Genomic DNA, 27,453 nt, shown 5'->3' with positions numbered 1-27,453 from the left:
CAGAGCAGGCAATTTCCAGAACACGCCCGCCTGTTTCAGCATCAGCTCCCAAATTCTGGTCCTTCAGCCACCCACACCTGTGAAACACATTCCCAAGTCCCCTTCCCACCTGCTGGACCTGAGACTGGCACGACCTCAGGACTAAAGCAGTGGATTGGGATTCTGCTTGCTGTCAATAACCCACTGGCAGCCCAGAAATGGGATCAGCTTTTGCTTGTGGCATCAGATCCACCACTGGTTCCCAAGAGCTTTGTGGCCTCTCCAGTTCAATGTTCAGACCTACAACCCAAAGTGCAGGGGTCGACCTAAGTGGTCATGAAGGGCTAAGAGATATTTGGACACAAAACCCCACCCCAGCAATGCCAAGAACCATTCTGAAACCTGCTGAATCTTCTTCTCTGCCAACACCATTCCCAGTGACCTTTTGCAGCTCATTTTTCCCTCCCACAAGAAGTTCACATCAATGCCTAAAGTCTTTGCAAAGTGCTTGAAATTCTACAAACTGCCCAGTGCTGGTGCAAAGGCAGATGTTGAAAGCAGGGCTTGGGCTCTGTTTGGCCCGAAAACTGCAGCTGAATGTTTGGATTTTGATTTGGCCACACATGCAGCAATCAGTTAAAGTTTAAGCAATGTCCAGAAGTCCCGTTGGCTCCTGTGAGGCCAAAGGACACATCTGAAGTGAGGTGTGGGGTTAAATCAGGTTTTCCAGTGGAGTCTAATTGAGTTTTCCAGTGGAGTCTAATTGATTCAACTCCCAGGATATGCCTGAGTCTCTACACCTTTTTCAAAAATGAGACATAAAGATGAGGTTACTTCACTGGATAAAGACTTGGAGGGTTTTATGCCCAGCTTGTCTTTCCCAAAATATCATGTTTTCCATTAAAGGGAAATGAATGACTCCAAACTTCCACAAAAGTTGAAGCCATGTAAAAAGGGACAGTGCCCACCAGTGCCATCCATTTTGTGTCAGTGGCTCATCCCTGACAACGATGGAACAGCTCCTGGTGCCACTGTGACATCAGAAGCTCCTCGTGATTCTGCAGAGCTTTGGAGAACTCCAGTTCTCTTCTGCTGAAACAATCCTCACCTTAAAAATGAGGCTGTGGAGAATTCACTGCAAATCCCTTTGCATTTCCTGAGCGCGGAGGAAACGAGTGAGATCAACTCCAAACTTGCAGCGAGCTTACCCTGCCAGAAATATTTGTACTTGGACCAGCAAAGCCAACCTTCCCAGGCTGGCTTGGGAGAGCAGACACTTTGTTTTTTGGCTCCAAGGGAAAATGTTGCCAGCTGCCAGCGTTTAAACCAGCAGTGCTGCTGCTGCTGAGCATGAAATCAGCCAGGAAAGACATTGTGATGGGGAGACAGAAGGGAAGAAAGCAGGGCATGGACTTGGTGCAGAAACCACTGTGTTGAGAAACCCTGCTGTGCCACAGACTGGGGTGTGCCCGTGGTGAGGCCAGATTAAATCAGGAAATTGGCATTGTCCGCTTCTTATTGCTGCCATCCTTCACCCATGTGTCCTGGGAAATGGGGCAGGAGCTTCTAAAATCCTGCTGGTGCCATTTCTTGTCGCTGCTTGGTCTGACAGCCCCAATCCATGGGGTGACCATGGATATTGCCCTGAGAGGATGACTCAGTCTCACTGAGGATAAACTTGAATTATTTTGAGAGCTGATCATGTTTGTTCATGGGCATCCATGGCTGTGATTGCTCCCACATCACAACCTCATCCTCCCAGCCCTGTCCCCACTCTCCTCAGCCCTTCCAAGATGAAAGCAGATGTTGGCAGCTCTCAAGGTTTCTCTTTCTGAGCCAGGCAAAAGTGACTTTGGTTTTCCATGCTGCTCTAGCAGAATGTTCTGACTGAGTGCACGAGTGGATATGGATTTACGGGGAATTTACCCAACAAGATGGGAGCTGTAGAGTCATTTATATATATATAAAAATTCCGTTTCAAATCAATATCCCAGGATTGTTCTCCATAAAACCAAGAATTTACACAAGCAAAAACGAATTAACATCAGTGTGTTCCCCACAAATAGAAATTTTCACAGAGTTTGGGTTTTGTGGGTGTACATTTCAAAATCTGCCCACAAATGTTTTCTGTCTTAAACACCTCAAAAACTTCCCAGCAAAAAGTGACAGAATGTATCTCTCTGCAGTCAGAAATGGAATTGCATCATATGCACACACAATCAGGCTGGTTTTCAGCTAATTAGCTCTGATCCAAACTGCATCACTGCTTGAACAAAGCTGTAAGAGACCCAGGGTTTCATGATCAGGAGGTCCATGGGGGTTAGAATAAGATGATCTTTTAGGTCCCTTCCAGCCCAAATCATTTTATTATTTATTATGAATCCATGCCTGAGGGGCTGGAGTTCCCTGGAAGGCCATGTTGATGCCACTTTGAACATTTTCATGTACTCTAGGGAAAATTCTTTGAGATCCCCAAATGTTAAAATATGGGTTGGGAAAATATTCCAAATTCCTTTGCAATAGTGGGAAAAAAAAATTCCGAGTTAAATCTGGAGTGTTTTCCTACATTTAAAACAAGAGCTTTAAATTGCATTTTACTTTAAGGGACGTTTCAATTTTACATTTATTCGTGTTCTATGATGACATGAAAGGCAAGAGTGGCTCCTGCAGCTGGAGGATGATGAAGTTTGAAGGAGATGCTCCATGTAGGGAGTTGTGCTGGACTAAGGTTTGGGACCAGTGCTGGACTAAGGTTTGGGACCAGTGCAGCAGCAGCCTCCCAAGGCTTCCATACCCAGCTAATATGAAGGAAAAGCTCCCACTGTCTCCAGTCGATTGTAATTCAATTAAAAAAAAAAAAATTTGCTCCAGGTGGCAATTTGGCATCTGCTTCCATCTTCCCCTGTGGTGAGGGATTGCAGGCACTGCTAACGAGGGGCTAATTTTGCACACAGTGGGCCAGATCCTGGGCTCCTGCAAAGCACAGGGAGCACCATGGAGTGGGCAGCAGCTCCTTCCAGAGCAGGGGATAAGCCCCAGGAGTCTGTCCTTCCACTCCCTGTTGCAACAGCAGCTTGAAGCTGTGAGTTTTGGGCTGCAGCCTGGGGTTGCTGTTTGCATCCGCAGCCTCTTTAAACATTCTCGTGCCGTGTTATCGCTCTGGAATTCCAGAGTGCTGAGTCCCTGGCCTCAAGCAGCCAGAGGAATTTGCTCCCCAAGCATTAATGCCTTCTCCTTCCCCAGAAGGATCCCCTGGGATGGCTCCTGTTGTGCAATGAGGGTGGGCTGGTGTCCTGCCAAGCCCCAGATCCGGGCTTGGGCTGGGTCTCCTCATCCAGCTCTGGCACGTGAGGTGGGTGATGGGACCATCATGGTCCAGGGTGGGACTGGGACAAGCCCAGGGTGAAGGACTGGGCAGTGTGAAGGACAGCAGCCTCCTCCACCCCTTCCACTCCAGGGGTGTCCAGGTTTGCATCAGCCCATCCAGAGGCAGATGGGAGCTGCTCTGGGGGACACGTACACATCCTGGATCCAGCCAAACTGTTCTGCTGCAGGTACAGGGGTGAACACTCCCTGTGTGCTTTGGGGACAGTGATGGGGACAAGAGCTCACACCCACACTGGGCGTGCTTCAGAATCATAGAATCCATAAAGGTGGGAAAGGTCTCTAAGATCTTCAAGTCCAGATAGAGACCAAAAGTCTCTATTTTTAGGGGCTTTAACCCTTTCCAAAGTACTGCTAGTACTATCACTGGTTCTGAGGACAAGACAGGAGGCATCTCCACTCAGCTCTGGGACTCCTCACTGCAGCAGAATTCCTGCCTGAACTGAGCTCACAAAGAATTATTCGAAGCTGTACACACACAAGAGCAAGAGTTCAAAAAACAGGGGGAGAGGTAGAAAAGCTTCTGGATGTAAATCAGGCAAATTTGCATCAGCCCATCCAGAGGCAGAGCTGGGAGCTGCTCCGGGGGACATGCCCCACATCCTGGATCCTCACTGCTGGTCCTCCCACCAGTTCTGAGGACAAGTCAGGAGGTTTCTCCACTCAGCTGCAGGACTCCTTACTGCAGCAGAATTCCTGAGCTCACAAGGAAGAATTTGAAGTTGTACACACGCAAGAGCAAGAGTTTAAAAAACAGGGGAAGATATAGAAAAGCTTCTGGATGAAAACCAGGCAAATTCCTTGAGTTTGGAGGAGGCTCATCCACATCTGCTTCCTGCAGGGGCTCCTGTCACTGCCGCTGCTTCTGCAGAAAGGCCGTGGGACAAACGGGGCTGGCGAATCATTGGGGCAAGCTCTGAAGGAGCCAGCAAGCTTTTGCAGAGCCTTTTTGACGACAAGAGCGTTGTGCTGACAAAACAGCCCATTTTTCCTGCTCTAACCCCCTCGTTATCAGCCCTTGGTTGCAGGAGTGTTGGCTGACACTGCAGCGAGGCAGACGAGGATTATTGAGTTGTTGACAGAGAGCTCATCCACTCGGAGCAGTTATCGTGGCAGGGAGCATCCAGCACGCAGGCAGCTCCTGACAGGCTCTCTCATCAGCCAGATGCCGTGTGTGGGGGAGCCTCCTGGAGCCTCACACCCCGTTTTCCCTCCCCTTATTGTATTCAAATCAGTCCCCCAGCAGCGTTATGGCTGATTAGCCCTGCAGAGAAATTAATGGGGACACAGCTGTAAATAATCTTGGAAATGGTTCTGAGCTGTCCCTCCAGGTGAGGCCCTCTCTGTAAGGGATATATTTGGGAGAATGCTGCTGTGATTGCTCCAGGGAGGAGCACAGGACCCTTATGGACAGGGAAAACCAGACCAAGGCCAGAGCTCCATCTTGCCAAGACCTCCCTTGCTTTACTGATTTTGGTATAAGGCTCCTGATTGCACCATGTGGCTAAAAGCCATGCCAAGGGCCAGGATTAGAAAGCCTGTTCAGTGCTTTATTCCTGAGCTCAATAAATGTATCCCCTCCTGGAAATGCTGCTCAATGTTAACAGGATTAGTGGGCCTGTTCATCCATCCAGGCAACCTCTCAGAGCGGGGTAGGAAGGAAGGAAGGAGGTGGGAAGGACAGAAAAAAGGAGGATGGAGGCTGATGAAATGTCTTTAATCCTGCTCCTCTGCCCACTGGGACATGGCACTCCCTCCCTGCTGCTCTGCCATCCAGACAGCTCCATAATCACAAGGAAGCAGCAAGACCAGCCCCAACCCATGGTGCAGCACTGCAAAACTCAAGGTTTCACTTTGATCTCTGCCTGGAAGATGAAAAGTCTTAATCAAGGCTGAGAGCACGTTAAACAGCAGATTCTAAAATAATTGGGCACTGTGACCTCCTTAGGTAAGTGCAAAAAGAGGGGATTATTGTGGCTTGGGTAGTCAAACGTGTGCAGGCTTTATCCTGGCTGGAATAGGGCACAGGCAGAGGGAGCAGGGCACTGCAGGCTGAGCACACCCTGCACAAGGATTGCCAGACAATCCAATGGTCTCTCTGCTCCCAGGATCGTGCTGTTCCCTGCTCTCCCCCCAGGCTGGCTCCATTAAAGCTGGCAGGGGCAGGGCTGCCAGGCTTGGCCAGCTCTTGCCTTGCCAGCCCCAGGAGCAGCTGCTTTTGCAGAGGGGATTTGTCTGCCTGGAGAGTTCAAATCTTTTAGTTCGTTTCCCTCAAGTGTTTCAAAAACCTCTGCCTGCAAGGCTGAAGGAGACTTTAAAAAGGTTTTAAACTGGTCATTGCTAGTGGATGGACACCAAGAGAAATGTCTTGCCAATGCTCTTAGGATGATGTGCAGGGAAAAAGGGACAACCAGACATCCAGATGAGCCACACCATTGCAAAAAGCTGCAGAAAGCAGGAGGGATGCAGAGGAGAGGGATGGACTTGCTCCTGTGATTGAAGAGAAAACAGCAGAGCCAACATGGTAGGAGGTATCCTGTACTTCCAGCTCAGATGATGCCATTGGATGCTGGAGCAGGCCCCAGATGTGCCCATTTCTCATTGCAGGTTTGTGTCATGTTGGCTCCCAGCACTTCACAACCAACTCCACGTGCAACAACAACAACACACGAGAGTGAACGGGGACGTTTGTGCCATGGAAAAAGTGCTTTGCCCCCATCGGAAAACCGAATTAGCAATTCGACAGGGAAGAGCATTCCATCAAGTAGATATGCAGGTTCTTTTCCAGCCCATCGGGTTTGCAGAGGGCCAGGGAGCAGCTTGTGGAGCAGCACTCACTCCCCTGTGCTCCCCTGCGGGGCGATGGACGGACGAGAGGATCGTCTTCAAGAATGGAAAGGACATGAGACAAAATGTTCTTGCTCGATGTTGTAAACAAGCCTAAAGTGTTTTGAAATACTCTGTCAATATAAAGTACTGACAAACAAGACGCTGGAATTGCAAAAGAGGAGCCCAGCTGGAGGAAGGCTGCTCGCAGAGTGCCTGCTGCCCACCTCAGACACTCAATGCGGCAGCACCGCTCTGCTGCCCTCCCACATTCCTCTCTATTCTTCCCCTCTCGAATGGAAGGAGAGGCATCAAGTGCTCTGTGTGAGATGAGTGCATTAAAGCATCCTCCAGCCCAGCTACTGCAGCCCTGACAGCCGAGGGAATTTGCCAGCAGAGCTGTCTGTGCAGCATTTCATGAAAATTCCCTGTGCAAGCCCTGCCTGAGCTGTGGGGTTGGGAGATTCACTCAGCACTGTATCCCTGCTCCTCCCTGCTGGCAGCTCATCCCCATCCCCACAGGATGGATCAGGGAGCTCTTGGCATCCTCCATGGGGTAACTGTGCTCAAGCCAGGGGCAGGGAGCAGCTGGAAATCCACAGCCTTGGTTACCTGGGGTTAACTTTCTCATCTTGTCCTGGGACAGCAGCCAGAGCTCTGCCAGGAGCAGCTGTGGCACTGCCAGTCTAATCTTGGCTGTGGACAGCCCAGAGAGCAACCTTGGCCAAAAAAAAGCCCAAAATAGAGTCATGCTGATCTCTTACCATGGCCTGGAGAGATTCCAGCTGCAGGTACAGGGGTGAACACTCCCTGTGTGCTTTGGGGACAGTGATGGGGACAAGAGCTCACACCCACACTGGTTGTGCTTCAGAATCATAGAATCCATAAAGGTGGAAAAGATCTCTAAGATCTTCAAGTCCAGATAGAGGTCAAAAATCTCTATTTTTAGGGGCTTTAACCCTTTCCCAAAGAAATAAATTGAAAAAAAGTGCTTGCAGGGTTTGTTGGTGTGGTCAGCTCCCAGCACAGCCCCAGCATCAGCCCAGTAGGGCTCTGGTGGCAAATCTCAGGAGGATTTTTAATTACAACAGTGGGAATTAGATCTTCAAAACCTCTGTGCCTCTGAGCTTATATTGCTAAAACAGCCTGCAGAAAAGAAGGCCCTGGGGAGATTTGAGAGCACCTTCCAGTGCTTAAAGGGGCTCCAGGAGAGCTGAAGGGGGACTTTGGACAAGAGCCTGGAGCGACAGGACAAGGATGAATGGCTTCAAACTGCCAGAGGGCAGGCATGGATGGGATATTGGGAAGGAATTCTTCCCTGGGAGGGTGAGGAGGCCCTGCACAGGCTGCCCAGAGCAGCTGTGGCTGCCCCTGGATCCCTGGAAGTGTCCCAGGCCAGCTTGGATGCAGCTTGGAGCACCCTGGGATAGTGGAAATGAGATGAGCTTTGAGGTCCTTTCCCACCCAAACTGTTCTGTGATTCCACAAAAAAAAAAAAAAAAGGCTCCAAAATCCACTGCAGCCCCTTGATGTCTGTGTTTGCATCTCTGGCATTTCAACATGGTACCTTCTGAGTAAAGCTGATAAAACAGGAGGAAAATGGGAATTTCTGCACCCAAAGACTTCATACCAATTCCCAATGCCACCCTGTGAATGGCATAAATCAGGGTTTTGCACTTTTCCCCCTGCTGTTTAAAGCCCAGATGTGTGAGCAGAGCTCCAGCAAGAGAGCTTTGCCTGCAGGGCCATGCCTTGCACATGGGGATGCTTTAAAGCCATGTGGGATTTCCAGTGGGCCCTACTGTACCTGGGCCTCGAGTTCAGAGCAAGGGGAGTTCTGGAGGGGTGGCTTGAGCAGCTACATAAATAAACTGGAGTGGGTTTGTCCACCACTGAAGCACAAACACGGCTGGGGTGGCAGGAAGCCAAGCAGAGAGATAATATTTTTCTTAGGTGTTAGCCCAGTATGAAATCAGAGCAGAGGAATACTCAAAGAAAGCCTTGACAGGGAATAATGAGATTTTCAGGTGGGTTTTTAAAATTTTACTAGAAAGCTGAGAAAAGAATGAATTCTAACCATCCTCCCTATGATTAAAGAGTCTCAGTGCTTCCCCCCAGAGTGGCACGGGTAGGAAGTGCTTTTCAAGAGGATTTTGTGATTATTTCTGCTTCTTTCTGTATTCTGGGAGGCCCCAGGAGATCCAGAGCTCACCCATCCTTTAGCAGAGGTGAGCTGGGCTGTGCCCATGGCTCAGTGCCCACCAACCCTGCCCTGGCACGGGGGTCACCGTGGGGCTGGGGGAGAGCAGGGCTGCCCTTGGACCAGGGTTTTGGGGCACATCCCCTTCTCCAAGGAGGAGAAATCAAATCCAGCCCAAAGATCAGATAGAAGGTGTTCTCCATGTGCTCATTGCTGAATTAGCTCTTGGGGCTAAAAATACCTTTTGGGGACACTTGACAGTGGTGCCAGAGCCTGGCTTGGGGACAGGGGAGTGGGGCAGGCGAAGGCAAAACAGGGACAAACATCTCAGTTTTGTTTCCACTTTTCCATTTTTGTTTCCACTGAGCTCACAGAATGCTTTGGGCTGGATGGGACCTTGAAGACCACCTCGTCCCAACCTTCCCAGCATGGGACACCTTTCTCTAGACCAGGCTGCTCCAAGGTGGCAGCAGCAGCGATGCCGAGCGGGGTTTGGCTCCTGGAGGAGCCTCCTGGATGTGTCAGCCGGGATGGGAAAACCTGAGCCCATGCACGGCTCGACAAACATCTCAGTTTTGTTTCCACTTTTCCATTTTTGTTTCCACTGAGCTCACAGAATGCTTTGGGCTGGATGGGATGTTAAAGACCCACCTCATCCCAACCTTCCCATCATGGGACACCTTCCTCTAGACCAGGCTGCTCCAAGGTGGCAGCAGCAGCAATGCCGAGTGGGATTTGGCTCCTGGAGGAGCATTCTGGAGCCTCCTGTCTGTGTTAGCCGGGATGGGAAAACCTGAGTCCATGGATGGCTCGACAAACATCTCAGTTTTGTTTCCACTTTTCCATTTTTGTTTCCACTTTTCCATTTTTGTTTCTGAGCTCACAAAATGCTTTGGGCTGGATGGGACGTTAAAGACCCACCTCATCCCAACCTTCCCGTCATGGGACACCTTCCTCCGAGGTGGCAGCAGCAGCGATGCCGAGCGGGGTTTGGCTCCGGGAGGAGCATTCTGGAGCCTCCTGTCCGTGTCAGCCGGGATGGGGAAACCTGAGCCCATGGACGGCTCGCAGGAGCAGAACCAACGAGCCAACAAATCAGGGCGCTGCCATCTCCTCCGCCCCTCTCTGTCTGCTTCAATAACAGCCCGTGGGGGAGGCTCTCAGAACTGCTGAATGGCTCGATAACCAGGAGCCAAAAACATTCAAAACCGCACGTCTGAATTAATTCATCCCAAAGCATCCACAGACAGAGGAGGGGAGGGGGGTGGTGGTGAGGGAGGAGGTGGAGGAAAAGAAACAGGAGAAGGAGAAACGACTTGGCTCCTTTTCAAGCCCTTTCTAAAAATGCTGAAAGAGTTTGGCAATACTAATAAAAACCCAGTGCAGCAGTTGCCCTAATTTTTCTGAGCAACATCGCTGAGAGGCAGGCGACAGGATGGCTGTGGCATGTAAAATAAGGGATGAAAAGGAGGAGGAGAGGGTTTGGATGGCAGTGGCAGTGGCAGGATGGAGCCTGACAGCATGGACAGAGGCACCCGGGATGGCTGAGCTGCTGGAGCCCCTCTCAGACCCCTCCCTGCTCCGTCCCTGCCCTTCCAAAGCTCAGCCCAGACCCCCTCCCAGGGCTGGGAGTCTCTGTGCTCGTGGCTCAGCTGCTTGCAGAGCAGCAGAGATGGATTTGGACACGGTCTGGAGGCAGCCAGTGTCAGCCTGTCTGCTGGGATGAGACTCAGCAGAGCTCCAGCCAGAGCAGAGGAGCACAAAAGCCACACATTGGTACTGCAGAGAGGCAGCCCAGCAGCCTGGCAGGAGGGAGCTCCTCTTCAGACAGCAGCTTTTTCCCTCAAACAGCATGAAATCCATGCAGGAAAAAAGTTTGTGACCAGCTCAGCCTGGGAGCCCCCTCGCAGGGAGGTGAGGGCTGAGGGAGCACTGAGGTTCCTGCAGTGTGGACAAGGTTTTCTGCAGCACCCTCAAAAGCTCTGTTTTGGGCTTGGTTTCTAATGTTTGTCACTCTGGAGAAACACTGGCAGCACGTGGTGTGGTCATTCCCAGTTCCTCACACACTCAGAGGGATGCTGTGGGCTGCCTTGGAAGCTGATTCATCAATTAATGGCTTTAAATTGGAAAATAATGCCTTTGAATTGCAAGGAGGTGGGGTTAGATGGGATATTGGGAAGGAATTGCTCCCTGTGAGGGTGGGCAGGCCCTGGCACAGGGTGCCCAGAGCAGCTGTGGCTGCTCCATCCCTGGGAGTGTCCAAGGCCAGCTTGGAGCAACCTGGGATAGTGGAAGGTGGAACTGGATAAACTTTTAGGTCTCTCCCAACCTAAACCATTCTGTGACTCTATAATTCCACAATCAATTAAAACATCCCTCAAGAATTTCAATCTCAATCCCTTTGATTTTAGGTTTCCAACACCAAACATCACACCAGGGCTTTGGAGGGCTCCATTCCAGCCTGTGGCTGGTTCTCCCAACCCTTCCACAATGGCATTTTCAGGGCAGGGGCAGACCCAGGTCCATGTTAGGGGTTGCTAAATTGAGAGGCCAACACTGCTGGTAGGAACACAACATTTAAGAGCTGCAGCCCATCCAACCACCAGCACAACCAAGGTCAAAGCCATCTTTGAGTCATCCCATGGAGTTTTAGGGATCTGTATAAATTACTGGAGAGGCTAAAGCTAACTGCTGAGTGCAAACACTCCCAGTGCTGCAGGACTTGGTGACATTCAGCCAAAAGGTCACATCTCTCACCATGCTATTTGCATTCTCCATCTTCATACAGCAGGAGCAGAGCAGAGGAGCTGCAGGAGGCCGATGAACGGGCTGGAAATGCTGCCCAGCCTCTGGTTTGGACAGGACCTTGCATTTCCTGTCCTTAATTTAACCATGAAGGTTTCACAACAAAGCACCTGGTGGGGTGTTGGGTCTGCTGCTCCCTCTGATCAACAGTGAGGCCAACACACGTGTGGGGACACCCCAGCAGACCAAGCTGGGACATCGTGGCTGCCACGTGAGACCATTCCCTGCTCCAGATGGGATTTGCTTCCCAGGAAATTCCTCTTGTAGGAGCCACTAAAGAATGGGGCTGCTCTACCAGGGCTGCCTCAACCCAACAGAGGGGGCTTGGGAAGAAGAAAACAGAGAGCTCAAGCACTATTAGGATATGCAGAACTTTTAGGGTGTCCCTCATCCCATGGGGTACCCATTTCCCATTAAAATGGCAGAGAGAAACTCTCAGCCTTGGGAAGGGAAGCACTGGATCTGCATGTGGCTCCAGGCTGGCCAGCCCCAGCTGGGATGAGTGAGAGCAGTGGTTTTGTGTCTCCCAGAGCTGGTGTTTGCTGTCTGGGGAGTGCAGGCAGGGAAGAGGTGTTAGGAAATCTCTCTGACTCAGCCTCAGAAGTTGCTCAACTGAAATATCCACAGCAAAGCAGGGTGCTACAGCTGAGGGATTTCTTCCCCACTTGCAGAAGAAGGAATGGCTTGAAAAGTTTCAACCTCCAGCTAATTTTAGATGGACTGCCCTGTTATTCTCCGAGCTTACATCAGTTAAACCTTGTTTTTCTGTCACACAGGACATGGGACACATCTGCACCTCTGAAGATTGGCTTAGTCAGAGCCTCTCTGAAGCCTGGGGCTTGCTGGATTGAATCACAGAATCATTTAGGTTGGAACAGACCTTTAAGATTATCGAGTCCAACCCTATTTATGTTCCTATGTAATGTTTAACTTCATGGCACTATAATGCAGTTAAAGAGAACTCAAAGGGAAAACTCTGCTGTTCTTAATGCAGTTTCTGCTGATGTCTGAGGCACCTCAGACAGCAAAATGCATCTTTTTAACCAAGAAGAAAAAGGCTGCAGTGTGCACAGACCTGGTGAACCATGTCCTTAAAGTGCCAGGAAGGATCAAAGTGGGAAGACCTCCTCCTGCTCCCCAGAACAGGCTGGGCTGTTGCACCAACTTGTACATGAATTCAAGTCCCAGGTAGGATTTTAACCACAGCAGATGGCTGGGAAGAGAGCAAAGGCTCTCCAGAGGAGCCCCACCTGGAATGTGGGCTGTGCTGTGATGTAGGAGACTGATGATGGGGTCTGGCTCGTTCCTCTCACAGGTACCAGAGGCTTTGAAGCATCTCCCCAAGGTTCTTAAGGACAGTGTGGGTGTGGGGAAGCCACCCTGCCTGGCTTGGGGAGGTGACTGCTCAGCCCTCGGCCAGGGAAAACCATCCATAAAGGCTCCAAATAGGAAATGCCTTCAAAAAATTTCGGGGGGAAAAACCAGCTCTTATCTCAGGGGAAATGGGAATCGGGCTTTTGGGAGGAGGCATTTCCCACCCCTGAGGGCTGCCAAGGCCCCCCTGTGCTGCTGCAGATCCCTGGCAGTGCCTTTGCAGGATGCAGGAGAAGGCCTCTGAGACATTTCTTTCAAAAATAGAGCAGGGGTTACCCTTTCTTTCCAAACTCCTCCCGGGAAGGAGCCGCCCTCTCCCAGCGCCTCTCCGTCCCCTGGCTCTGGTGCACATTAACCCCAAGCCATGATGCTCCAGCCCCGCTCTTCCCTGGCCTCTGTGGTCCCTGTTCATTCCTGGGGAGCAGCTCCCATCTCTCCTGCTGGTGGCTTCCCACAAGGTCCCAAAAAGTCCAAGGGAACACCAGGGAAAGGTGGAAATGTGTTGGAACTCGATGATCTTGAAGGTTTCCTCCCAACCCGAAGCATTCCGTGATTTCTGGGATGCTCTGATTTCATGTCAGGGCCCTCTCCTGCACCCCAGCCCTCAGCAGGGCTCCAGGCCAGCCAGGCAGGAGAGGCTTTCCAGAGCTGATGGCAGAAGAGGAGCTAGAGCAGAAATTTTAGGAGAAACGCCAGATCCCTGCAGATCATCAATGTGAGACAGCCCCAGGTCTCTCAGGACAGATGTTCCCAGATGTGGCCCGGCAGCTGGACTACCTTGCAGGCAAAATGATGACCTGGCCAGAGGTTTAGTGCCCAGAGGGGGTGAAGTTGGCAGATTGCAGGTGGCAGAGCCCCACAGGTCCCCTTGGACAGGCTGAGGGTCATCCCATGGACCCAGGCCACCTCTGCTCCTGGGTTTGTGCCTATCTAAAAATCAGTCAAACAACCCTGGGCTTCTGGAAGGTTCTGTGACACTCTGTGGATGAGGCTGGAGTGGTTTTGAGTCCCTTCTCTGGAGAGAGCTCTGCAAGTGCCACTGGAGCTGATGCTTCACCTTTTCCTGAGTCAGGGAGCTCCAGCATCCAGGGCATTCAGGCCAGAATCAAAGATCTCTTCTGCAAGGTGATAAAACACATTCAAAGACCATGTGCAGATGGATTTGTCACCCAAACAAAAAGGAAGCTGGAGATTGTTCAGCCTGGGGATGATAAGGTTTCATGAAGCACCTTCCAGTACCTAGAGGGGGCTTACAAGAAGCCTGGAGAGAGATTTTGACAAGGAGGGCAGGGTTAGGTGGGACATTGGGAAGGAATTCTTCCCTTTAAGGGTGCTGAGGCCCTGCCAGGGGGCCCAGAGCAGCTGTGGCTGTCCCTGGATCCCTGGAAATGTTCCAGGCCAGCTTGGATGGGGCTTGGAGCACCCTGGGACAGTGGAAGATGTCCCTGCCCATGACAGGGGGTGGGATTGGATGAGCTTTAAACCCTCTCCCACCCAATCCAACCTGGAATTCTGTGAAATGGAGGGAGAAGAAACCCTGAGCACCCCTATTGGACGGGTGAAGGGATGGGGGGAAGCAAAATGCAGCCAGCCAAGGAGCTGAGCTGCTCCCTCTGCCCTCCTGAGCATCCATCCCCGTCCTGTGGGAGGGATGGCAGCTCCTGCAGCTGCATTACCTGCAGGGCATGAGGGCTAATTACCAACCACACAGGCAGCAAATGGCTCTGCCACAGCAAAGTGTTATTGACTGGATCAGAGTGCAGGAAAACGGCCCAGTCCCAGCTAAGGTAACCTCCTTTTTCTAAATGGTTAATCTCCAGCATTAGAGCTGGTGTGTTAAAGGAGGTTTAGGGCAATTTAATAGCTCATAAAACTTTATGGTCCCAGTTGAAATTGGAGTGATAACTCTGGAGTGTAAAGCTATACTTTGCTAAATGTCTCCCTTAGATTTTTTATTTTATTTTATTATTGGAAACTTAACATCTGCTACAGCAAAATAAAACTGAACCATTTGCACTGTTGAGAGACGTGAGCATTCTGCTTCTCTTCATTCTGTTTATATGTTTATTGCTTAAAACTTTGGCGTGGATATTATCCTTGATTATTAAGATTTCAATCACTCTGAGGAAGGGAGAGATAAAATAAGCCAAAATAGAGCCGTGATCAGTTTCATTTGTGGGCAGAATGGAAACCAACAGGATGCCAAATCATAGACATTGATATTGTTTGGAGTCTTCTGAAAATTCCATTAATGATTCCTTGGCCAATTTCTGTCTGTAGCAGTGTTCCATAAAGCAACTCACCAACCACCATGGAAAGGGAAATGGGGAGGGTTTGGAAGGTGCTTGACCTGTGGCAGTCCCTGTTTTGACGCTTCAGTTTCCCCAGATGTCAGATGCTGGTGGCTCCTCCTTAATGCAGACCTGAAAACTTCATCCCAAAGGTGAAGGGTCATTACTGCCCTGGGAAGCTCCAGTAAATGCCAAAATCCGTGGCCGTGCTGCTTTTCCTGAGTCCCAGCATTGCAGAATTCTCTACAATGCCCAAAATATTATTTTTTCCTCCCACAAGTACCTATTTACTATTCTTCCCCAATTCCTTTCAGCATAAATCTCAGCTCACACTTCCAAGCCACATATTTAAGGGGGAAAAGCGTGTTTCTAAAAAGAGCCATGTGAGAAATGAACCGGGGACTTACAGAGCCAGAACAGCCACGACTCACGTGGAAAATGAAATTAAAATATTGGTGAACTCCAGCTGGGAGGGGCTCAGCGAGCCCAGCACAGGCTTCAGTCCCTGGGGAGTGGTAAAGGAAGTTTGAGATTTATTCAAAGATCTTTGTGTAGAGACTAGCTTAGTCTGCTCTGCCAGCAGTCCGGTTTAAGCCTGGCTTTAATCTGGAGTCCCTTGCTCAGCACAACTCCCAGTGCTGCATTACCTGGAGCTCCTGAAGCACAGAGCAGTGCCCCAGAGAATGCCCCCTGTGATTCTGTGTGTTTAATTCCACTTGGAGCAGAACAAAGCCCTTCTGGCACAGCCCTGACCAGGGCAGGATGTCGGGTCCAGGCTTGAAGGGCCTCGTTCCTCCCTGCCAAGGCCCAGCTCTGGTATGTCCCCAGACTGGCCAGAGAGTCCAAGATGTGTGGGAGGACATGGGGTGTCACAGAGATCTTTTATGGAAAATCCTTTCCTTAGGATTCCTCCTCCTGAGAAGCTGAGAGGCCCCAGGAACAAAATGTAACCAATGGTTATCTGCTGCTGTGGGATGCAACAGGTGCATCTGGGATTGGGCTCATGTGGTTGTTTCTAATTAATGGCCAATCACAGCCCAGCTGGCTCAGACTCTCTGTCCGAGCCACAAACCTTTGTTATCATTTTTTCTTTTTCTATTCTTAGCCAGCCTTCTGATAAAATCCTCTCTTCTAGTCTTTTAATATAGTTTTAATGTAATATATATCATAAAATAATAAATCAGCTTTCTGAAACATGGAGTCAGATCTTCTTCCTTCATCCTCAGACCCCTGTGAACACGGCCACAATGTGGGAGTGGGCAACACACTCCTCCTGAAAAACCTCTCCCCCAACTCTCCCCTGCCATGCTTTCCACACAGAGATCCCCCCATTCCTTTCAATTCCACCCCAATTTTCCCTTTTCCCTGCCTGCCACGTGCAGGACAGCTTTGCACTGCCGTTTTCCTGTGATTCAGCAAATTCCAGGGCAGCAGCTGAAGGGTTAAAGAGCCTCTCCTCGTTAAGTTGCCCCCAGGGATCCTTTCCCAAGCCTCAGTCTTGGCCTTTGCTGAAAGATTTCCTCCTTCCCCGAGATGTCATTTAGGCCATTAGGGGGATCTTTTGCAGGGAATAATGCCTCCCCCTTACACGTGGTCCCCCTTAATTAGTAATTAGGATAATGCAATATTGAAAAAGCAAGGCACAAATTTAATTAGTTGTGTTTTATTAGAGTAACTAAGGAGAAGGCCCCCGGACTCCACGGAGGGAGAGGGATCAATACTGAACATCTATTTTCACTAGAAAACAATTGCAGCTGACGGGCTGTCTGTGGGGGAAGCCACCCTCAGCCTCCATCCCTGCCTGCCCAAGGGAAGGGGCAGCACAGGGCCCGGAAAATAAATGATCAATACCTCCAGAGAGGGTCTGTGTATTCTCAGTGAATGTTCTGGAGCAGATTTAATAGGAGCTGACACATAGCTATGGGGAGATGGCCTCCATTGCTCAATTAGCTCATTATCTTTTAAGCTCTTCTGGCTCAAATGGTGGCAGAAGAGCTTGGGTTTTGCATTTTTATCTATTTCTGGGGAGTTGGTGAGTCTGTTTTGCCAGGAAGCCTCTTCCCACTGCCACCCTCTGGTCCCTGTCCAGCCTCACTGCCCCAGCATGGCCATGTGTGCTCACCAAAAAAGCCACCACGTCCCTCTCAGGGGGAGCTTGGCATCCTCTGAGATGGAAGAACACTTGTGTTTGCTCTGCAAACCCTTCTGCTGGAGACCTTGTGAGATGTTTCCTCCTTGGCAGGGCTGCTGCTCACACAACCCTGCCTTTATTTACACGCTTTCATCTCTGCACGAAGCCTCCCAGCTGGGCACACGTACACACCCGCTGCCAGTGCCAGGGACTCAGTGAGTGCCACCTCTTTTTGGCTCAATAAAGCCACCAGGCAGTTCCCAATCTTGCCTTTTCCCACCTCTGCTTCTGCTCCATAATTGTTCTCCAGCCTTCCTGCATCTCATCGAGTAGGGAGAGCAGGGCCCTGCCGGGCCAGGAACTCTGCATGGTGAAATAAAGGGACTCCATGCAGGCACTTGTAGCTCAGACAGGAAGATAAAAGCTGGAAGAAGTGAATTATTCTTGTCTGATTATTTGAGAGACGAATAAAAGAGCTGCTGAAGGTTGCAGAGAGCAAGAATGGCCACCAAGCCAAGGGTCTCAGGCCAGCACTGTGGCTATGAGGGCAGCAATATCACACCCATGTGGGCTTGATTAGAGCTCAGGCTTCAAAATAAAACCCACCACCAATGGTAAAGATAAAATATGAACTCACAGAGATTTCTCAGCCTGGCAGCTTGAGGCAGGTGAGGGATGGTGTGACACAAAGGGAGCCGGGTGTGACCCACCCTCCCCACGGGCTGCTGCAAACGGAGCCTCTCTCGATATTTAATGCTCTCCAGCACGATTTGGTACATGGAGATCAGTCAGGCTTTGATAAGATCATAGCAGGAGGACAGGAGGAAATTGCAGTCTTGCCCAATGCTTGATCTTGTGCTGCTGAACCTGCTGTATGGGAGACGTGATGGTCCAGCCTTAATGGCATCATATTAAGCTGAGACAATGCAGCCCCGTGACCTTGTGGTGCTTGATAGCCATATGTGCTATTTTAATGAAAAATCGGGGCTTAGCTAAATGGCTGAGGGCTGTTAGCAGGGTCTCACTGCGAGCTGAGCCTGCTCTGAGCTGGAAAGGGAAGGGAATTGGGATGTAATAGCCATAATCATGCCTCAGTCAATGACCTCCTGCTCCTCTGATCGTGGCCCATGGTGCTGCTGGAGAGGCAAACCCAACAGGACTCTGGCCCACCTGGGGCTGCTGCTGGGTCTGTGTGCTCAAATTTGGGTTTGGGCCTCAGTTTCCCTCAGAGAGAGCCAAAAATCAGCCACTGCCACATCATTCAGGTGAATTGGGGGCAAAGCACAACTGGATCCAGAGCTATTCCCCCTTGCTCCAGCCTTCTCCATACCAACACCCACCTCTAGGAGCAGGGGCTGGGGCGGACACCCCTTCCAGGCACACCCACTGCTTTCCTCCCCCAACAAATTGAAGCTGTAAATATCGATAGCCTTCTCTTGCCGGGCTTTTTAATGCCCTCTGATACTTAGGAACTATTAAGCGCACCCATCATTACTAACCTGCGAAGTAAATGCGTCCTAATGGGCAGGCGAGCTAGGCTGGCCCCAACAAATCATTCCTAATGAATAGTACCTGGCACATCCATCACCCTTAAACGCCAAAGCAAATCCATCTGCGTTAGCCGCTGAAAAGAGCCAGGCGGATCTCGCCCTCCCTTTCTTCCCAAGGTAGGGGAGGCTTTCGCTGGCAACACGTGAGCGTGGCTGTTTCCAATCTTTTCCCCATTCCTGCAGTCAGTATCTCCAGGGCGCATTTCTCAATCGCCGGGCTGCTCCCGCACACAATGCCCAGAGCGCTCTGGCAGCCGCATGAAAGGCTTTAAATAGAAACCAGCGTTTCTCCCTCGCGCTGCACACAATGCTTCTCTGACCCTTCGCCGACCTCAGCCTCAAATCTGGGGTTCACAGCCCCAGCCTTGAACCCGGCTCTGTTTTTTCATGTTTGGCCTCTCTATTTCCTGAGGTCAGGCAGCCCACCGCTCCATTAGCATGAGGCAACTCAGGGCTCATTTGCCAAAACTGACATCCTGGGAAAGTCCTGATGAATTTATGAATTAGAGGCTACAGATGCCAGTAAAAGAATTAAGGACTTATTTATTTATATACGTATTTATTATTATTATTATTTGCAGGAAATCGGCTGGGCTGCTGCTGTTTGCTTTTTCTGAAAAGCACCGCCAGCCTTGAACGCTGTGTCAGCAGCAGTTTTCTTTCAGAGAGGAAAAAACACTTTTTTTTTTTTTTTCTTTTTTTAAGATCTGTTAGGGGTTGGGGTTTCTTGGGGGGTTGGGGTTGTTTGGTTTGGTTTTTTTATTATTATTATTTTTATTTTTGGTTTTTAAAGGAAGGGCCTGAGGAAGAAAGTTGATGGAGCAGGAAGCTGAGGGAGCCACCCCGGCGGGGCGAGGCGCTCTCACCTTGCGGAACGCGGGGATTGCGACACCCGGAGCAGCGAAGAGGTAAAATTTATATCCCATAAATCACGTGTCAAGTGCCTGCGAGGAGAGGTCATTAAACAGATGTATGAGGCAAGAGGCAAAGTCCATCCATTTCAGAAGACGCTCCCAGTGTCAGCAGCTCTCCAGAAGTCTCGAGAGGCAGAGGGATCCAACCGGCAGGGCAGCAGCTTCCCTGATGCTCTCTCTTATTTATTTCCCCCTCCATTTATTTGGGAAATTGCAAATTTGATGGCATTTTCTTTACTGGAAGAAGTTCCCGGGCTTTGCTGTCCCCCTGTCGCAGCTGCCCGGTGCGGGGGCTGTGGAGGGGAGGGCAGAGGGTGGCACATCAAACAGCTCGGGAGGGATGGAGTGATGGATGGAGGCTGCCCTGTGATTAATAATCAAACCAAGAGCTTTTACTGGGCGTCATGTGCAAAATGTGGCTTTGGAAACATTTGTCTTCATCCCACAAACAACAAGTGGTGTTTCTCTCCCTTTCTTTGTTTCTCTCCCCCTCCCCTTCCCCCCCTTTTCCTCCCTTCCTCTCCCTCTTTTTGCTTTTCTTGCCCAGAATCACTGATTAAAATCTTTTCCATGCTTTACCTGCTCCAAGTGGCTCCTGTTCTCGTTTGATTTATGCTTTGCTTATCTCAGGCTTCAGTGGAAAAATAATGACCAGATAATAAAGAGCACTAAGTAGCTTTCCAAGTGACATGGCATCCGCTGTGGGACTGGGCTCTGCAGGAGCAGGGAGGGAAACGCTGCGATGGCCTCGGGCCAAAGCAGAGGGAGGAAAACAGAGGATAACGGGAGGAAAACCACAACCCCGGGCCAGGGCTTCCTTAATGGGTGAAAGCTCGGGACACCCTCCAGTGGATGCCTCATCCCTGACCTGCTGAGGGGCAGGGCGCTTCACCCATGGATATGGTGATTTCCCCAGGGCTTTTGGCCAGGATTCCAGGGGCTGTCTGTCCTCCTAGGACAGGGGCTTCCCCCAGGCACACTCTTCAGGATGTTCCTTCCAACCTCCTCGTTTTCTCCTGGACAGACCCTGCCAGTGAGAGAGGAGGCCCCCAGCTCCAATCTGCAGCTGCTCTGGGGTGCCCAAATCCCTGTCCCTCCTGCAGCTCTGGCTCTTGCTGCTCCCAATGGGTCTGAAACAGCTCCAGACACACCAGGCTTCACCCACAGCAGCAGGGATCAGGCTGGGACCCACAGGCTGTCTGCAGGGTCACGGAGTCTCCCTGCTGCAGCTCTCCCCAGCCCTTTTCCCAGTGTCATCTGCTTAAGGAATTGCCATTAATTTCAGGGTAGGAAGGACCCATTGTTTACTCCAAGCTCGGGGAAAAGGGAATGGCTTTGTTGCCAAGGAACTATTTTTAATTGTGATGTGCATCCAGCACGGCCAGAGAGGTGGCTGCAGTGTGGGAATGGCAGGAAAGGCGGGATGGGAGGCTGTAGGGATAACAGCGTGGGTCATCACCCCATGCAAAACCTCCAGGTGCCTGCCCAGCAGCCACTGACACACAGGAGTGTTCCCTCAGCCTGGGAAGCAGCAGGAGCCTGTCCCTTCCAGTTCACATCCCCAACAAATCATCCCCAAAATGTGCTGCTCAGCTCAATTGCAAGAGAAGAAAAGACACAAACCAGCTCAGGCCTCGCAGTGTGAAATTATTGCTGAGCAGGGATCTCATGGGTCCCTCCTGGCTTTAAATAATCCCAAAAAATGAATGCTCTGCATTGCCTCCACAGGGCCAGGGCTGCCTGTGGGTGAGGCTGAGGGGGGAAAGGAGGGATGTGCCCATTTTTTGCCCCCTGTTCCTGGCTGGCAGCCAGCCCCTGACACCTCTGGCGGGGCCGGGCTCTATAAATACGTGTGCATGACAGATCTGGCAGCGCGTGTTCCTGTAAGTGATGTCATCTTTGGGGAGTTACTTAGCAACCATGGAAAATGTTTTGGAGGCTCTAATTTTTCAGTATGGCAAAGCCATATATTTATGCAGCTCGGCTAATCAGCTGGCTGGCGAGGCAGCCCCGATGAGCTCATTTTCTTCATCATTATTTTATGTGAATTGGGCTTTTAGCACTAAAGAGGCCACAAAGATTTAATTCAAAAATGTGATTGCTTTATGTTTCCAGGGTATCATTAACATGGCATCTACGCAAATAACCATGGTAACAAACTGGTAATTAGTACATATATGGCACTTATTATTAATACAGAAACAGGACAAGTTCCAAATCAGCACAGATTACAGTACATTATTACCATAGTAATTACCTGCAGTAACACACACAAATTGAACTAAATGGCCAATTGAACTAGAGTGAATGGCTTTTTATTCCAGTCCCTAAATAATGTGCATTCTTGGCTGAGTAGTTCAAGGTAAATAAAACTGTTTTTAATTTATTGCCAAGGGTTTTTTTTCTCCCCCTTTGGTGGGAAGGGCTGGGAATGGCAGGAGTCAAGAACTTTTTTTTTTTTTTTTTGCTGTGCTTACAGTATAATTATTGTACAGGCTAAGCCACTCCTGATTCCCAGAGAAAGACAAAGAGGGGTAAAAGTTATTAGTTTATTTTATTAGTGGGTTTATTTCTCTAATTGCAGCCATGAAGTAATGTTCAGTGTATCTACAGGAGTCAATGCCAAATAAAGTAGGGTCCAAATCCAGTCTTTCAGTCCCTTTTTTTATTGAGAGGGAAGGAATATCTGCATTTGGAGTAGGTTAGAAAACTGAACTTTTTGGAGATGATCACATTTATTAAACTAATGAAAAAACAGGGGTTTGGCCTAACCCTTCCCCTATGGGTTTGAGGTATATAAAAGTACTGAACCCACAAACCCCAAGTCAAACCCAAGCAGCCAAATGCACTGGCTGGAGCCAGCAGTGCTGGGATGAAGCCAACCCCCAAAAATATCCAAATTTCTTCTTATTTTCTCCATTTTGCTGCATTTTATTAGTCCTAACCCAGACCAGGGAGGGATGGAAACCTTTTCTTTCTGAGATCCTGGAGATGCTGAACACCCTGGGCTCGGAGCAGCAGTGGCAGCAGACTCCCAGCCCTTTAAAGATTAAATCCATCCCTCCATCCTAAGCTTTTTTTCCTCTTTCTAAATGGAAATAACATTCAGGGAGACACTTTCAGCAGGAATCTCTGTCTGGCTTTTGTGTCTGCAGTTTGCAGACCTGGGAGCAGGAGCACACATTGCACTCACTCCTGTTCTGGGGCACCCCATCCTGCAGGTGCATGGTTCAAGACCTCTTTTTTTTTTCTTTTTTTTTCCTTTTTTTTTTATTCTTTTTTTTAACCCAGCTTTACCTCCTGGAATGATTCTCCTGGGCTGTCTGGATGATGATGATTTTACCAGTCACCACTTTCTTGGGAGGGCTTTCTTCCAGCTGATTTTTTTCCCCTGTCCAAAGCCGCACCGAGCAAGTTCTCAGCATGCAGAAGTTCCTTGTTCCCCCCCAGAGGAGGTGCCTCCCCTCTCCCCAGCACCAGCAAGAGCAGAATGAAAATCCCAGCCATTCACAGGGGTGGTTTTATTCACCCTTTCCTTTAGACAAGCATTAATATTTCCACTTGCTGTCGGGAATTCAGGCAGCACCATTCCTGGAGCAGCCCTGGGTTGGTGTCCATGCTTTGGGATGGAGACAGGCAGTCTGTGAGGGCTTCAGCAGCTGGCACAGCCCTGGATCTGCAGCAGGGAAAAGAGAAGGACCTTCCCCACCAGCAAAGCCCCTTTGCTGTGCTCCTCACCCATGTGCTTCTCCTGGAGAATTACAGTTCCTTTATCAGGTCCATCTCTCATTGTATTTTACCTTCCTCAATTCATAAGAAAATTATTATTTTAGCAGGCAGGCATTTAATTAAGTTTCACCGTGTTTGCTTTGGCTCTCGCAGCATGGAAAATCTCCTTTTAACAGCCATCCCTTGAGCGTGGCTTCTGATCAAGCCAAACTGCCTGGATGCAATCCCTTCCTCCTTCCAAACCCTCCCAGCCCTGCCAGGAGCACAAAAACCCCTCTGAGCAGGCAGCAGGAGCTCAGCCCTGCTTGGCATCGTGGCTGCTGCCCACTCCTCCCCTGCACCCCTGCCTGACTCACAAACTTCCCACTCCAAATTAACACCCATTAGGGCTTATTTCCATCACGCTCCTCCCACGCAGCCGCAGCTCTGCCTGGGTTCAAAACAGCCATGGAGCTGTGTTTGCAGGCTCAGTTTAGCCCGGGTTTGTTTCCTAGAGGGATGTTGCCCTCCTGAGAGCTGAAAGCGTCGTTTTTTATTGGGGTGGGAGCAAAGCAGCTGCCCCTGAGGAGCTGCTGGCTCCTGGGCTGGGTGGTTTCATCCAGCAAACCTACAGAAGTTCAGCCCTAAGGAGTAAAAGGTTCTTTTTCCCTCTGCAGTGCCACGAGCAGCTCGTCTGTGAGGTAATTAAGAGCTGCTGTTGATGTTTTGGTTTAATTTAGGAAAATAAAAACCAAAACAAATTGGATTTGGGATCCTCAGGTGCCTGCCCTGCTCTGCTGCCAGCCCTCAGGGTCTGGGACCCAGATCATGCTCTGCCTGCCCCCACCTGTGATGCAACATCTCCCAGAAATCCTCTTTGGGGGTCCTTAAAAATCCCCAAAAAGCCAAAGCAGGGCTTGGTTTTCCCTGTCCCCTCCTGTGCCCTCCTCTCCCCTCCTCTCGTTGCTGTTTTGTTTTGCAGTTGCTGCTGTTGCCATGCCATCTCCTTTTGTTGCTATGGATTAATAGTGGTTTTTTTTACTTATTTTTATGTATGTCCTGGGAACATGATTGCTTAATTTGCCCTGCAGGTTTGTGGGCCTGACAGGCATTTCCACATCGCCACCTTATCTTAATCCAGTTCTGGGCTGCTTGCAGGATAAATACCTGCAGAAATTCCTGTTCCTGTGGAGGTCTGGGACAGGGATTTGTCCCAGCAAGTGGCCAGGGTGGGAGTGGTGGGGACACACTGTTCCTACAGCCTCTGCTGGGCCCTCTCTGATGTCACAGGGCTGGTTTTCATCTAACCCAGGATAACCCCTCAGGAGCCACCAGGATCCTCCAAGCCTGGGTGGAAGGATGGGTTCCAGCTGTCCCTGATGGACCCCAAGGTGACAGAGCTGAGGGATTGCATAAAATATATTCATTTATTTCATTATCATGGATGTTGAATCAGGGTTTGGCCTCCAGCTCTTTTCTGTCCTTGGAAAATCCAGATCATTGGAGAGGGACCAGGAGTCCCCAGGGAGGATCTGAGCTGTGCCATGGGAGAACCCTTAGTGCCCAGCATGGAATGGGGCGCTGGGAGTGAGGCTGTCACAAAAAAAAAAAAAAAACAACAAAAAAAACAAACAAAAAAAACCCCCAAAAAACAGGATCAAAGTGTTTCCCAGTGGTTTAGGAGGTTGGTTTGTGCTGTGGAGGCAGAAGACTCAGCAGACCCCAGACATTCGTGTCCCACAGACCCCGAGGGCAGCTCCACCACTGCCCTGGCCAGCCCTGCAGTGTCCCTTGTCCCCAGCCAGCCCAAGAGAAGGATTTGCATGAGGAAACCCCTGCAGATGTGGGGTTTGGCTGTGGGGAAGCACAGAGGAGGGATCAGGAGGGATCTGCTCCTGTCCAGCTCCCTGCTGGGACCATCCTGTGTAATTTTGTCAAGTCAAACCTTTCATTGCTCTGTGTCTCCATTCTCCCCACGTGAAACAGGGGGAAAAAATCCACCCTTATGCCCCATTATTGAAAACTTCATGGAAGTGACTACTTCTTTTCCTCCTCCTTCTTCTTCCTCTCCATCTTCTTCTCCTTCCTCTTCTTGTTCTTTTTCTTGTTCTTTTTCCTCTTCTTTTTCCTTTTTCTTCTTCTCCTTCTTCTCCTTCTTCTTCTCCTTCTTCTCCTTCTCCTCCTCCTTCTTCTTCCTCTCCTTCTTCTTCCCCTTCCTCTTCTTGTTCTTTTTCTTCTTCTTTTTCTTCTTCTTCTCCTTCTTCTTTTTCTTCTTCTCCTTCTTCTTTTTCTTCTTCTTCTTCTTCATCTTCTTCTTCTCCTCCTTCTCCTCCTTCTCCTCCTCCTTCTTTTCCTTTTCCTTTTCCTTTTCCTTTTCCTTTTCCTTTTTCCTTTTTCCTTTTTCCTTTTTCCTTTTTCCTTTTTCCTTTTTCCTTCTCCTTCTCCTTCTCCTTCTCCTTCTCCTTCTCCTTCTTCCTATTATTTTTATTTTATTTTATTTTATTTTATTTTATTTTATTTTATTTTATTTTATTTTATTTTATTTTAATTTCTGCCACTGGCTCACCACAGCCCTAATGAATAAGGACACAGGGACACAGGGATCAGCCTCTCCCCTCCAGCAATTAACTTTGCCTCCATTCTCCTGGGCCATCTCCCAAGCAGTGCTCAGACAAATTTGCCCCCAGAGCCGTGAGCCTTGGAGGTCCCTGCCTTGCACACATCAAAGGGGAGCTGGTGACATCATGGAGAGCACAGAAAACATCACCTCTGCCTGTCTGGGGTGGGGAAAAGCCAGCTCCTTGCAGATGCACAGCTGGTGGGGCTCTAAATGACACAAGGGCTGAGGAACATTCCAACCATAACATCCTGCAGCCTCCAGCCACCAGACAAGGCAGCTTTTATGAGGGTAGGAATGGATCTTTAATAAACTGGAGCTTTTTAACTTGTCAGAGGCTGCTGGGGAGGGGATCCACCGCAGGATGGGTCATTTTTGGCCAGGCTGTTGTGCTGGCTGTCCCTCGGCCACCCAGGTCCCCTGATGGGGAGGATCCTCCCTCTCCTGGGCACCCTTCCAATCACAAGGCAGTGATTCACCTCCATGGGCATCTCACAGCATCTTCCCTCTGCTCCCGTGGGGATCCATCCTTGTCCTGTGAGGAGAGGGCTTGGGAGCACCTCTGAGCCCCTGGAAGTGTCCAAGGCCAGCCTGGATGGGGCTTGGAGCAACCTGGTCCAGCAGAAGTGTCCCTGTCCATGACAGAGGGGTGGGAGAGGACCTTTAAGGTCATTTCCACCCCAAATTCCCTGATTCCATGGTGAGTGAAGCTAAAAGTCCTCATGGATTTTAGCCTCATCAGCCTGGATGGGGCTTGGAGCAGCCTGGTCCAGCAGAAGTGTCCCTGTCCATGACAGAGGGGTGGGAGAGGGCCTTTAAGGTCCTTTCCACCCCAAATTCCCTGATTCCACGGTGAGTGAGGCTAAAAATCCTCGTGGCACAGGAGCAAATCCATTCTTCCTGCCCTCATCAGTCCCTGTGTTTGCACAAACTGGGCTTTGGAGGTGAGGGAGTTCCATGAAAATAAATGTTTTCTGCAGTTCCAAAACCATCTTCCTCACTGCTGGATGTGTTTATACGTGGAATTCTGCAGGGTTTGGGGCTTTACTGGTGGGGTTTTGTTTAAGGTTTTCTCTCTCACCCTGTTTTAAAGCAGCACCTGAGGGAAGGTGATGCTCAGAGGTTGCTCCACCACAGAGTAACAAACCTCTCCCTTTATTTATCCTTACTCAGAGGCTCCCAGCCCCCTCTGTTTGCTGCCATCAGCCCTGGAGGAGCCTTGGGGGCCAGCAGAGGAGTGACACCTGAGATTTGTCCTATTGATTACCCCGGCATGGGAGGAATCCAACACCAGGAGCAGACAAATGCCCGGGAGGGGAACAGGGCAATTGTCAGCTTTGCTTTGCAGCTTACTGGGTTTGGAAGATTTCCTTTTCCTTTCCCTATCTGGAGGCTGAGAGAAAGAGGTAAAACTTTCCCAAATTCCTCCTCGTTCCTCTGTTTGAAGTTCCCCAGTTAACGCCACACGCCAGAGAGAAAAACCCCCTCAAAATCCCCCCCTCTGCCTGCCAGCCACAAGTGAGATCTCACATTATTGCCTCTGACAGCTCTCATTCCTCAGGCACTTTCTTTTTCCTTCCTCAAAGGAGGAGGGGGAAAAAATATCAAAGGTTTTCCGAACCTGAGCACCTTCTGAGACTGCAAAATGCAGCCCCATGTCGGGAGGGATGCTCT

General features: G+C 50.0%; 1 long non-coding RNA gene across 1 annotated transcript; it reads left to right on the top strand.

Annotated features, from left to right (window-relative positions):
* The first annotated feature begins 18,538 nt into the window (after positions 1 to 18,538).
* Positions 18,539 to 27,185, top strand: LOC143695573 (uncharacterized). The gene is made up of 3 exons (XR_013184937.1): positions 18,539 to 18,657; positions 19,334 to 19,448; positions 26,953 to 27,185. It is a non-coding gene; the product is annotated as an uncharacterized LOC143695573 (long non-coding RNA).
* Positions 27,186 to 27,453: the final 268 nt, after the last annotated feature.

This window comes from Agelaius phoeniceus, chromosome 21, assembly GCF_051311805.1.
Source record: "Agelaius phoeniceus isolate bAgePho1 chromosome 21, bAgePho1.hap1, whole genome shotgun sequence".
NCBI classification, from domain to species: Eukaryota; Metazoa; Chordata; class Aves; order Passeriformes; family Icteridae; genus Agelaius; species Agelaius phoeniceus.
The sequence above is the reverse complement of the archived record's forward strand: the minus strand, read 5'-3'. Positions and strand labels throughout refer to the sequence as shown.